Here is a 14,499-nt window from a genome sequence, read left to right on the forward strand (position 1 = left end):
GATATCCAAGACTGGAGATCAGGAGAGAAATTACTCCTGGACAAGTAGGTCTGAGAATGTTGTGTATAGAGATGATAGTTGAATCTGTAAGAGCTTATGAGATCACCAAGTAAGATAGTAGAGAAGGAGAAGAGAAGAGAGCCCAGGACAGATCCATATGGGCATCCATTATTGGGATATGTGACTTAGATGAAGAGCCAGCAAAAGGAGAGTGAGGAGTGGCAAACAGGTTTGGAAAGAAAAGCAAGAGAGAGCAGTGTCACAAAACTTAGAGAAGAGGCTGATTGGTAGTGTCAAAAGTTGTAGAGACGCCAATAGTCTCTACACCAGTACTCTGATAGGATTCCCTGTTAAACTATAGCTTCTTAGGATAGGCAACAATTTGTTAGTGAGAATTAGACAGAGAGGTGGGAATTTTTATGAGTGCTATACTTAACTTCTGCCAATTATCTATTAAAGAGACCTACTGCTTCCCCCTCCCCACTTGTACTGTCTAGTGTGTAGCATTGAATGTTAATTATTAATTAATTAATTTTTTATTAATATTTTATTTTTCCCCAATTATACATAAAAACAATTTTCTCCAATTATACATAAAACAATTTTAACATTAAAAAATTAATTTCCAAATCTCCCTCCCTTTCCCCTTCCCTGAGATGATAAACAATGACAATCTCATATAGATTTTACATTTGCAGTCATGTAAAACATTTTCCCACATTAGTCATTTTGTGGGAAAAAAAACTTGAAAAATAAAAGAAAAAAATTGAAGAAAGAAAGTGAAATAGAGTAGGCTTCAGTCTTCATTCAGACTCCATCAGTACTTTTTCTAGAGGTAGATGGCATTTTTGATTATGAGTACTTTGGGATTGTTTTAGATCATTGTATTATTGAGAATAGCCAAGTCTGTCATTGTACATACATACAACTGTCATTGTATAGTAGTGCTTTTATTGTGTACAATGTTCTTCTGATTCTGCTCACTTCACTCTCCATCAGTTCATATAACTCTTCTTTTTTAATTCAAAATTTCTTTACATGTTGATATAATTTTTAATAACCATTTTCAGACATTTTGCATTCCATATTCTGTCCTTTCCTCCCACTACAAGATGGCAGGTAATATGATATAGGTTGTATATGTGTTATCATATAATATTATTTCCATGTTCATCATGTTGAAAAAGAAAACATATATTGCTTACACTAGAGAAAAGTTCATTCAGAAAACAAAGTGAAGAATTATATGCTTCAGTCTGCATTGAGACTCCATCAGTTCCTCCTGTGATACCATATAGGCTTTTTCGTCATGAGAGCTTTGGAGTTGTCCTGAATCCTTGTATTGCTCATAATAGTTGTCATTCACAGTTAATCAACATATATTATTGCTGTTACTGTGTACATTTTTCTCCTGGTTTTGCTCACTTCACTTTCCATCACTTCATAGAAGTCTTTCCAGATTTTTTTTGTAATCATCTTGCTTGTCATTTCTTATGACACAATAGAATTCAATTACAATCATATGCCACAACTTGTTCAGCTATTCTTCAACTGATGGGCATCCCTTCAGCTTCCAGTTCTTTGCCACCACAAAAATAGCTACCAGAAATATTTTTTTTCCAAGTAAGTCCTTTCCTCCAATTTTTTATTTCTTTGGGATACAGATCTAGTAGTGGTATTGCTGGATTAATGGGTATGCACAGTTTGATGGCCCTTTGGGCATGGATTCAGATTGCCCTCCAGAATGGTTATATCAGATCACAGCTACACCAACAGAGTATAAGTGTCCCAATTTTACCACATCCCTTCCAACATATATCATGTTCCATTTTTTTTTTGTCATGACTAGCCAGTCTGATAAATGTGAGGCAGTACCTCAGAGTTTTTTTTAAAGTGCATTTCTCTAATTAAGAGGTGATTTGGAACATTGTTATATGCTTTCAGATAATTTTAACATTCATCTGAGAATTTCCTGTTTATACCCTTTGATCACTTGTCAGTAGGGGAAAGCTTTGTATTATAAATTTGACTCAGTTTCTTTAAATATTTGAGAAATAAAATCTTTCTGTCAGTGACATCATGTGACTCTTTCTAGATTTTTTCTGAAATCATCCTGATTATCATAATAGTATTTCATTACAATCATATATCAAACTTGTTCAGCCATTCCCCAATTGATAAACATTCCTTCAGTTTCCAGTTTTGTCAAAACAAAAAAGAGATATTGCATATACTTTTTTTTAACCCTTACCTTCTGTCTTGGAACCAATGCTGTGTATTGGTTCCAAGGCAGAAGAGTGATAAGGGCTAGGCAATGGGGGTTAAATGACTTGCCCAGGGTCATACAGCTGGGAAGTGTCTGAGGCCAGATTTGAACCTAGGACCTCCCATCTCTAGGCCTGGCTCTCAATCCATTAAGCTACTCAGTTGTTCCCCATATACATTAAATAAAGTATAGGTTAGTTTTGCTGACCTGCCTCCTCCTGGGGCAAGGATATATTTGGAAATGAAAACAATGTGAAAATAAAAGATAGTAATAATTTTTCAAAGAAAATAAATAAACAGAATTTTCCTGATGGGGGAAGGAACATCATTGGAAGTATGGAAGAGGATAAAAGGTAAATACCCAGAAGCTATGTCATGGATGAGTTTGGCATAATTTCTAGCCTGACCTCAGTTTCCCTGGTTTCTAGAATGGGAAATAGTGCAGAGCAATGATCATTTGCTTGTACAATAGTTGTGGATATAGACATACCCATTTATTAGTAGTTGGGGGTGAAGTGGTAATGGTAATAATTAGTTTTGATTCAGGCAAGAGGTCCGAAGGCCAACTATTGCCACAAGCAGATTGTCAGTGATTAATGGGGAAAGCTACTCTTGATTTCCATTTCAGTCTCTATGGAACACCACCATACCGTTAGCTGTTTAGGAGTCAGTGAGCGATATAGTCTTAGGGAAACCTTTGGCCTTAGTAATGTTTTCTATGTCTCTGCGTCTGGTTTTTCCTTGTAAAATGATGAAGTTAGATCTGATCAAGGTTACAGATCTCTTGGGCAGTCTAATAAAACCTATCAACCTCTTTATAGAATAATATTTTTCAATGAATAAAACAAGTACATAGGAAACAAATCATGTAGAAATACAGGTACAAAAATATTTTTAAAAACAAGTCTATAGACCTCCGATTAAGAAGTCCTGGGATAGATAGTCTCCAAAGTACCTGCCAGCTTTGACATCTGCTGTTCTAAAGTCCCTTTCAGATAAGCCATTCTAATATTCTTTGTCCTACAGCCCCTTTTAGCTTTAATATTCTGTGTTCCAAATTGATATAACCTGTGGTTCTGAGTTTATATGGATCAAATTCAATCGGGTATGTATTGGAATATATCACTCTAAAATTTCTCTTATTGGATCATGCTCCCACCAAGAGATGCCTAATTATTCTTAGAAAAGATGAAAGGAATCTCAGTTACCATGCAAGCATTCAGGCTAACAATATATAAAAAACTGGACAGGTCTTATTTGTATTGAAACCAATTAATTATTTAACCCAAGAAATCACAAAACAATACTTATATACCACATTTGTGATATAAATCACAAAACTTATATACCAAGCCCCTGAAAAGGAGACAATCGGGGTCAGCAAAGAACTGATCTCTCTCTTTCTCTCTGTCTGTCTGACTGTCTGTCTGTCTGTCTGTCTCTGTTTCTCTCTCTCTCTCTTTCTCTCTCTTATGCATGTTTTCCATAACTTGAGGTACTAGTGAATATCAGGACCTGAGTTTGTAATTCCATGTCATGACTTTCTACACTGGCACTCATCAGTTCCAATTCCTGTTTGGACTTGAATCTGGTATTGTAGAGTAACCTCTGCTCATCTCATTGGGACCCTTGGTCTGGAATTTCAGTATGGTTCAAGAAATCTTCCTTCTTTCCAGGTATTTTGGTCCAGGTATCACTTTATGCTTCTCTTCTCAGTGTCTAGAAGTCCTGGAACTAAAATGTCTAGATCTATCCATTACCATTCTACTGTTACTGACTTCAATTCCTGCAGCAACTAGATTGATCTAGGAACTGTTCTCTCTCCTGATACTGCAGGCACTGAGTCACTCTTCCCCATTTTACTGATAAGAAAATTGAGACACATAGGAGTTAAGTAGTTTGCCCAGTCAACTCCAAAGTAGAAGTCTTCTCTGACTAGGTTTGTTTATTACCAGACTGGCTGATTTCAAACTAGTTTGCTGTTACAGATAAATAGATATCACTTGATCTTTTCCATCCATCATAAGTTATTTCCTGTGAGGCATTATCTGCTTTTTATCTAGTGGTCAAAACCCTAAAACCCTCTCAAATTAATTAAGAAAGGACTTCACACCTTTTTTTATGGGTTTTGGTTGATCGACTCAATTAAGATATCTATATCTTCTGCCAATTACATGAACTGGTAGTTGAGTTAATCACGTATCACTGAGCCATTTATTTCTGCATAAAATACAACTTTATTAGGCAGGTGGGTCCTTCAGGTGTTGAAAATTAAGCTTCTGAAATTGTCCCATAACAGGCAAAATTTTGGAACTAGGAACATGGAAATTATGGAGAGAATATAGTAACAAAATTATAACTAATAAATTATAATGATGAAGATAATAATACTTTAAAGACTATAAAAACTAGATAAATAACTCAATATATAAATATATGAATATATTGAATAGATGCATTCACATAGTATTTTATGCTTGAAGCATGTGCTTTTCTTGTCTCATATACATCTTTTTGTATTTATTATGTTGTAAATCTTTCTCACATATTATTTCATTTGATCCCCCTAATGTGATACTCCTATAGGGAAGATGTATAATCTTCATTTGACAGAAGAGGAAAATAAGTAAATGGCAAAGTCCTGTGGTAGGGGGTTAATGCTGAATATAAGATTCAAACTCAAGGCTCTGGATTCTCAGTTCTAAATTCTTATCTCTATACTATGCTTAGGTTGAAAAACACAAAATGACCATAAAGATGACAAATATGTAAATGTTATTTCCTAATACAAAGCAGCAGTTAAGAAAGTCTAACCAATACCTTACACATAGTAGGTACTCAATGAATTTCTTAAATAAAGTTGAATTTTTTTAAAATAATTCATTTATTCATCTGATAAACATTTATTAAGCACCTGCTATATGCTGGGCACTGTGCTAAGTAAGCACTAGGGAGGCAAATGACAAATCCTCACAATCTAATAAAAGGAAAATGATCTAGAGGTACAGATGGTAAAAGAAAAGGAGGAATGAGAAAATGGAAGCATGAGACCAGAGACCTAGTTGGTAAAGGAGAGGAGCACATTTATGAAAGCAGAATGAAAAAAAGGTAAATGCTTATTAGTGAATCAGAGGGCAAGAAGCCAAGTTCTGCAATAAAGAAGTGATTAATTGAGGTAGCTAGGGAAAAGATTAGAACAGAGAGCTTTTTAATACTATGCATTTGGGAAGGAATAATATAAAGAATTTTAAAGTCTATGAAAAATACAGAGAAAGAGAAGGGTTGATAAAAGGTAAAGAGTGCAGAATTGATTTTTAAGTGTTTGTAATTTAAGCCAATGAACCAGGCAGTCCACTGGCAATAACATAATTTCCCATTCAGTTACTCTTTTCAAGTGACATTGAAATCCGTACTGGAAATCCCAAACATCCCAAGGCCAGTAATTTGAAGTTAAAGCCAGAAAACATGATGTCAAACACTTATTGCTATTTAACACCTAGGTGAGACTTGTAGAATCTGAGTGTCCCTGTCTGAATTCTAACACTTACCAGCTGTTAACTAGCAAATATTAAATATAAAGACATAGGGCAAGTTGAATGAACTCAACATAGGACTATGACATAAATTATATATGAACAAAACTTTAGCCAAATTTTTGTTCTGGATCAACTGTGCAAAACACATTTTTGGCTACCAAGATGGGATGAGCTCTCAATTCTGTTGAGAGGGGAGGTAGAGAAAGGCAGGGCTAGACTAAGGGAAAGCGCTAACTTGAGAGGTGTACAGAATAGTTGTTGGAAGAAAGAAGCACAAGTCACTTGGTAGCTTCTGGTTTTAAGTAATTATTCTTAGAATGCATTATGCTTACTGATTACTACTCTTTTGTACTCTAAAGCAAAGTTCCATTTACCCTGTTCTAGCATGAGAATAAATAAAATTTTGAAATTTTGCAAATTAAATATGGGGTGGTAGAAGGACTCTAAATTATGACAGCTCTGTAACCTGGCTATTGCTCCTTTCAATTTTTTTTAAATTAGTTTGAATTTCTGTAATAACTTCTTAAACAATCTAAAGAATTTCCATAGTTTCCATTTATCTTCACAGTGTTTTTCACTTATGAAAAAAATATTATCAGAACATTTCAGTGTTCCTAGGATATAAATACGGTTAGATAATCCTTAAATATCTATGGCCTTCAAGTCTTCAAAGGTTCCTTCCCCAGCTTTGAATCTTTAATCAGGTTAGTTTATAAGTAAGATTACACAGAAGTGATGTCCATTTTAAAGATGGAGAAACAAAGGTAGTAAAACAATTTGCCTTGGATCACTACATGGCAAAGTGAGAATTAATCTTTATCTGTTACTCCATCTTCAGTGAACACTGGATAAATGTTTGTTGACTGAAAGAACACATATGAATTAACTGGAATAGTGAGGTTGAAAATAAAATGAACCATCACAGGATATTGTCTGAGAGTTTCTCAGTAAAGTATGCCTCTTGTTTTTTTCAGGAAAAGAGGTAATTGAGTTGCCAACACACACTTTAGCCATAAGCCAGTTGGCTAAAGTATGAGAACGACAATTAACATGCTTGATGATTTGGGGATGTGGAGTGTCATTTATCAAATTTAGTGATATAATCATTATTTGTTCTGTAACTGGCCATGTTGGACAAAATTGAAATACTTCCCGTACTAATTATGGAGTCACTGCATTTCATAATTAACCTTGCTATGCAAGGTCGAAGGATTCTGGTATATTTGGAATGGAAATTTTTGTCTAAAATAATAGTATTTTTATGAAGGGAGTAAGTGCCTAAAGGCAATTTGATGGTATTTCAGGTGATTTGATGGTATTTCAGACTAGTTTTTCTTAGTTTAGAGTACTGAAAAAATAGTATTTAGATGACATGAATTATCCAAATCAGTTTTCTGAATTAGTCAAATCCATTGGATAAATTTTCACCACTCATTTCATTTTACTTGTGTAGACAACCTCAATGGGATTTTAAAATCTGAATAGACTGAATTTCTAGTTAATTTCAGTAATACAGCAAAATGAAAAAGCAATACATATACCAGCATTTTAGTTGACATTTCTTATTCGTTCTAAAGCTGATTATTGCAGGTGGCAATCCTGAAGCTTCATAGGTGGAAGGGACATTAGCAGCATCTAGTTCATTCTCTTTATTTCAAACATGAGGAGCTAGGGTCCATTTAGATTAAGTGACACATTCAAGGTCATACAAGTAGTAAATTCCAGAACTAGGATTCAAACCCCAGGCCTCTGACTTGAAATCCAATACTCTCTCCACTAAATCTACTGCCAAGATCTCCTTATTGAAACCTTAATCAAATGTTTCACATTCACTTAGATTTTTTATCTGGGTCTAGTGTTTTCCTGTTTGGATCTTAGAAACCCAAATTATTCTTATAACCTATAGTTGTAAGGTATGCCTAGATTTTATATCTCTAATTGTATCTGTCAGCATTTTGAGAGCCTAGATTCTGTCTTGTAATTCTATTAAACCATCTATTGGGTTCCTAGTGTAGTTTTTTGAACAAGGTAAGCTTGTTGACTAAATGTCAATCTTGAATCTCCTTCTCGGGCTTTTAGCAGCAATACTAGATTGTTGCAGGGATATATTATGAAAAGCCAATTTGTCTTGGAGAGATAGCATTAAAGGGTAACTTGTTAATATTGAAAGTCTACAGGAAGAAATTTTTGAATGATTATTAATAAATAGTAAAAGTTAAAATTTCTATGGTACTTCAAAGTTTACAAAACACTACAAATTTATCCATTTGATCCTCACAATCAGCCTAAGAGCTAGCCACTTTTATTATCCTCATCTTAAGGAAACTGAGGCAGACAGAGGTATATGGGGAGGGATTTGAATTTAAGTTCTCCTGACTGGACTCAGTGCTCTCTCTACTACAACACCTAGTTGCTTCTAACTTATGGTAGTTTAGCAGAGCAAATTCAGCAAATACACCAAGTTTTCCCTGACTAGAAGGGAGATGTAATTTGGACCCGGAGAGATTAGGAATGAAAGCGACTGGTGACAACAATCCAGCAGAGTGGTGAAGCCTTTAAGGGACTTGTGCCTACCACAGGGAGATGGGACAAAAGACTAAATCAGTGCTAAGGAAAGAGAGAGAGGACAGACAGAGAGAAGCAGAGAAAGACAGAGAGAAAGGAGAAGATGATGAAGATGACAGAGGAGGACGAGGAGGGGAGAAAGACAGAGACAGAGAGATGAAAGAAGGAATGGAGAGGAGAGAACAGAGAGGGAAAGAAGAGAGAGGAGAAAAAAGAGACAGAGGGAAGGAGAAAGATAAAAAGAGAGAGGTAGAGAAAATGAGAGTGGAGGTCAGAGGAGAGGAGTGAATGAAAGAGAAAGGAAGAAGAGAGAAAAAAGACAAAGAGAAGGAGAAAGAGAAGTGAGATATAGAAGGGAGGGGAAAAGGAAAGAAAGACAGAAATAGAAATGGAGAAAGTGAAAGAGAATGAGAGAGAAGAGAGAAGGGCAAAGAAAGAGAAAGAAGGGAAAGAGAAATAGATGGGCATTCCATTTAGACCCAAAGAAACTGTGGAAGAAACAAACCAGTAGAGTACTAAAAGGAAGTAAAATATCATCATGGCAGGATATTAAAGGAGCAAAGACAAAAAAGGCCTGGAACTGCTGAACAAGGCAGAACTGTGTTTTAGACTGGTTGTACAGTCAGGAAGTCTGTACAGGTCCCAAGGAATGGAAATCACATCTCTTGTGTTCTTAAATTCTTTTCCTGCTTCAGAGGGGCCTCAACTCCAAAATGATGCTATAACTCATCCCTGAGGAATAGAATTTATCACAAAAGAAGTGTGTGATTTGACTTGTTAACCATTCCAAGTGTTTTTCCTGGAAAGTGAAGGAGAGATTTGAGGAGGGGAAGAAGGAGAAATAACCCAGACAAATGGTACTGCAGTAATGGAGTTCTTATAGAAGTCCCTGGGGAAACATTGGAGTCCACTGTGGTAAAAGTTTTCTTGATTGTCTATGATCTCAGATAGAAATCAGTATAAGAAACTTGTTCCATGTTAAATGCCTTGGAAGCCTGAAAAACCTACACTGAAGCTATAAATGTCCTTTTGCAGAAAGCAAGAAATAAGTCCAATTCAGATATTCTAATAGGAAATCCTGGAAGAGGATATTAACCAGAGAGATCATAGGATCATGGGTTTAGAGACAGAAGATAATTTAGCAGTCATCTAATCCAACCCCCTCATTTTATAGATGAGGAACTAAAGTCCGGAGAGGTTAAATCACTTGCCTTAGGGCATATATCAGAGAAAGAATTCCAACTCTAATCCTCGGATTCTAAATCCAGTAGAAAGAAAAGAACATACTTCAGTCTGTACTCTGAGACCATTAGCTCTCTTTATGAAAGTGAATAACATGTTTCATTGTGAGTTTTCTGGGATTGGAATGGGTGATCATACTGATCACAGTTGTTTATGTTTTCACAATAAGAATTGAAAATATCATGCGATTATGTCTGAGGGAAATTGTAACATAATTGTCCATTTCTCTCCAAAGCCAGGGAAAAGTCACAAGCAGTGCTGTTATGGAGTTGCAGGAGATGTGAATAGAGCACTGTGCCTAGAGTTCAGAAGCTCTAAGTTCAGATCTGGTCTCAGACACTTATTAGATGTGTGTCCCAGAACAAATTATTTTCTCTCTGCCTCAGTTTTCTCAACTGTATAATGGAGAATAATACCAACACCTTCCTTGTAGGGTTCTATGGTTCCAATGAAATAAAATTTGTAAAGCAGTTTGCATAGTGAGAGCTATACAGATGCTTATTCCCTTCCCCTCTCAATGTGGAATAGAAGTTACAGTGAGTTGGATGGATTGCCAATTCTTACTATATTTCCTAATGCATGAATTGTTGTGTTTGCAAGTAATCACTTACTATGGAAATCAAAATAAAGATTGATTGCACTTCAATTCATGGTGGATCTCTGATTTTATCACTGTCAGTACCACCCTTAGCAATGCCTTTTCTCTCTAGCCTTCTGATAAGTCTTCCACATATTGAGAACATCCAACATTCTAAAAGACCTTTTCTGTGTCCCTTAACATCATGGAGGCACAAATAAGGGACAGAGAAGATTGTATAAGATTAAATGGACTATCTTTATTACATACAATTTAAACATATTTGCAATGCAGCCAACATTAGAAGGGAAGCAGAAAACTGGGGGGGGGGGGGGGGAAGGAATCTCTGCAGCAATATTCTCTGATAAATGTCTCATTTCCAAGATATAGAAGGAAGGATTCACATTCATCAAAGTAAGAGCCATTACCCAAATAATACATAGTCATGGTATATAAACAATTTTTAAGGAAGAAATCTAAACTCTCAGTAGCCATGTAAAAATAATAATAGCTAACAATAATAGTTAATATTTATATAGCATGTACTGATGCACCAGGCACTCTGTCAAATAATTCATACTTATTATCTCATTTGAGCCTCACAACTACTCAGTAAGGTAGGTGTTATTATTGTCCCCATTTTACAGATGGGAAATCAAGGCAAACAGGTTAAGTAACTTGCCCAGGATCACATAGATAGTAAGAGTGTGAGGTCAAATTTGAACTTGGGTCTTTCTGACTCCAGAACCAAAATTCTATCGACTAGATCACTTCGCTGCTCAATGATTACTAAGCTTTAGGGGAAAAGCTAATTGAGCCAACTCTACTTCTACTTCACATAGGCCAAATTAACAAAGTTGATCAAAAATAGAAAATAATAAATGATGGAGAGGCTTTGAGAAGGCAGACACATTACAATATATTTTAATTTGGTCCAGTCATTACAGAAAGCAATTTGAAATTATGACCAAAAAGTTACTAAGCTATTTATCTTTGGCCCTGAGAAACGAGATCAAAGGGAAAGAGGATCTGAATGTACAAAAAAAATAGGAAAATTTTTCATAGTAGTGTGAACTGGAACCCATCAACTGGGAACTGGCTAAACAAACCACAGAAAATAAATTCCATTGTATTATAAGAAATCCTGAGAGGGAAATTTTTAAAGAAACCTTAATAGACTTATATGACTGATGAAGAATGAAGTGAGAAGAACCAGGAGAATAATTTGCATAATAATAACAATGTAAAGATGGACAACTTTGAAAAATTTAAGACCTAACATGACTCCAGATCAATAATAAAGTTATGCTACCCATCTCTTGACAAGGAGGTGATGAACTTAGTGTGCAGAATTAGACAAATTTTTTTTTTGAAATTTGGAAAATTGGAATTTGTTTGCTTGAATAGAATATTTGTTATAAGGCTTTGATTTTCCCTATTTTTAATGGGTGGAATAGGACAGAAAATAAAATTTTATTCATTAAAAATAAAATAGTATAATCAAAAATAAATATAACACATAAAAGTATATAATTAAAAATAGTCCTCAGATCAGGAAAAAAATTTGTGAAGCACACAGATTATCCATCTGTTTTCCCTTGTTTTCATTACATAACTAGCCTACCTCTTTTTCTAGTGACTTTTTTGATATCTTCTATGCCACTTTCAAAACAGCATTCAAATTCAGTAATATGTTGTAGCCTAATTGTATTCAGGTGAGAAACACCTTGTTGAAGCCTTAAAATGTCATTATACTCTACTTAATCAAATGTTTACTTGAAGTCAAAAAATGTTAAGCATAATGGGATCTTGTATTTTCTACAATTTTCAGTCAACTATACACCAGTGGTACAATAGATAGAGTGTCAGACCTGGAGATAGGAAGACTTATCTACCTTATGTCAAATCCAGTCTCAAATATTTACTGGCTGTGTGACCCTGGGCAAGTCACTTAATCTTGTTTGCCTCAGTTTCCTCAACTGTCAAATAAACTGAAGAAGGAAATGGCAAAACCATTCTAATTTCATTATCAAGAATATCCCAAATGTGGTCACAAAAAGTGAGACACAACTGAACAACAACAAATATATACGTGCTATGGAATATTTTTCCTGCTTCCTTCTCATACTTTCATCAAAGGATATCCTACAGGTTAAAAAAAAAAGAATATGAACAAATAAACATGAACCAAGAAGCCTATCTAAGGGAGGAGATCTATGAAACTCCCTAATTGGGATGGAGTATGGATTGAGAAAAGAAGACATAATCATAAGATTTAGAAATGGGAAAAACCAGCATTGTATAGTATACAATATGCCAGACATACTTATTTCTATTTCTTGCTCCTCTGTGTTGATTTTTTTTAAAGCTTCTCTATATCCTCCTTGATTCACCTAAATAAGCATTCATTAAGCACTTTAGAGAAAATAATCCCCACTTTCATCAATATTAGAGCCTAGTTGGGGAAAAGAAGGCACACATACAAAAATAATACTTGATCAGTGAATCAGAATAGTATGCAATTCTTGTGCCATATCATCTGGGAGGAGAGAGAGGTCATTGCCTCCTGGGGATTTAGGAGAAACTTCCTAAAGGAGGCAGCTTTTGAGCTGGACTTTAAAGGATGACTGGTAATTCACCAGGCAGAGGTGAGTGAAGGCCATTGGAGGTACAAAAAACAGTGATAGCAAAGGCAGAGAAAAAAGTAATAGATGACTATGGAGGAGACTCACTTGCTCAGTTTAGTGAATTGAGGACAAATAAGATAACGATGGAAAGGCAGGTTGATTTGAGATGGAGAAGGTCCTTCAATGCCAAGAAAAATAATTCCAGCTTGAGTCAGTAGGCAATAGAGAGTCATTGAAGACTTTTAACTAGACATATGCCAGGCGTATGCTGAAACCTCCCAAGAGCCAATTGTTATATATTTTATTTTGGTCATTTACACATTGGAATTGGCAAATGCTACAAATCAGAGTTTGATTTGTAGTTTCTTTTTTTATTTGCCTAGACTGAAATTGATGAAGAAAATATTAATAATGTAGATAAAACTTAAATATGTATCCTGAATACATTTTTTCTTGAGGAACCAGTTGTTAAAATTTATCAGTACACTCCTGCATATACTTATGGAAAATTAATCTGGAAGCCATGTGAAAAATGATTGACACATATATTATTTTTCATTTCAGACTATTTTAAGTGTGGGGAGGGAGTGGGAAACCTACTACCTCCTTCTTGTGTTTCCAAACACTTACCAATAAGCACATGAACTTCCAGGATTCTTTTGTATGACCCCTTTTCTATCATTGCTGTCTAGTAACAATTGGTGGTTTTTCACTTATTTTCCAATCTATCCTTACTTTCATAAATCCTGGACTTCCAAATTTTTTCCTGATGAGCATTACATCAGGTGTCCACATATGTTACTCCAAAAGGAAGATTGTGATAATCATATTGAACACTGAGACATGTCCCTTTTTTACTCCCACCAAATCTTTCTTCCTGAAATATCCAGAAAAAAGTGATAAAAGTGGGATTTTTTTTTTTGCTTGAATTATCTGGTAACTAATTACCTTACTTTCCGTTTCACTTTGCTTATAGAATCAGACTGTGAAGAATTGAGGTAATTATCTAGAAAATTCAATCAAAAAATGAAAATAAACCACTTAATTACTTGGTAATTCAATGAAAAATTAGTTTTGTTCCAAATTATCGGAATAATCGGCTTAGTCCTCCACTTCACTTCTATGTATGTGGACATATTTAATCTAACTGTTTCAGATATAACATCCAAATGTGAATTCTTGATGAGTTTAGCCAAAGATAATGGCTTTTTTATGCCTCTATAATAAAACAGATATTTAGATTCATTGTTAAGTCACTAAACTGGCAAAAAAAAAAATAAAACAAAACTATGTTGGCATCAGTGCTGAAAAATGTTTTACTGTAAGAAAATCAATATCCCAGATGTATTTTTAACTGAAGCTAGAAAATAAAAGAGAAACATGGATCTGGGGCTGGGAAGGACCCAGGAAAAAATACAGGGAAAATGCCCCATGCCACACAGGTTGACAAGACTTGGAATTCAAACTCAGATCCTCTGATTCCAAATTTCACATTCTTCCCACTGTACCGTATTAGTTATTTATAGTCTCTTACCTGCAGGATAGTTTACCCATAAATGTCTTTTTTTTAAGAATTATCTAGCATAAAAAAGGGAAGAAAAGGGTTCCCAGAAACAGATATGGGTCGAACCCCTGGAGTTAGTATTTAGCAAAAGAAAGGGCAAATCCATTGCAATATATAACGAGA

The 14,499-nt window shown here is 35.0% G+C and overlaps 1 long non-coding RNA gene across 1 annotated transcript in view; it reads left to right on the forward strand.

The window, feature by feature from the left end:
• Window positions 1-14,499, forward strand: part of LOC130455875 (uncharacterized) — a 366,804-nt gene that overhangs the window by 146,759 nt on the left and 205,546 nt on the right. The window lies entirely within an intron of this gene.

This window comes from Monodelphis domestica, chromosome 8, assembly GCF_027887165.1.
Source record: "Monodelphis domestica isolate mMonDom1 chromosome 8, mMonDom1.pri, whole genome shotgun sequence".
Lineage (NCBI taxonomy): Eukaryota > Metazoa > Chordata > Mammalia > Didelphimorphia > Didelphidae > Monodelphis > Monodelphis domestica.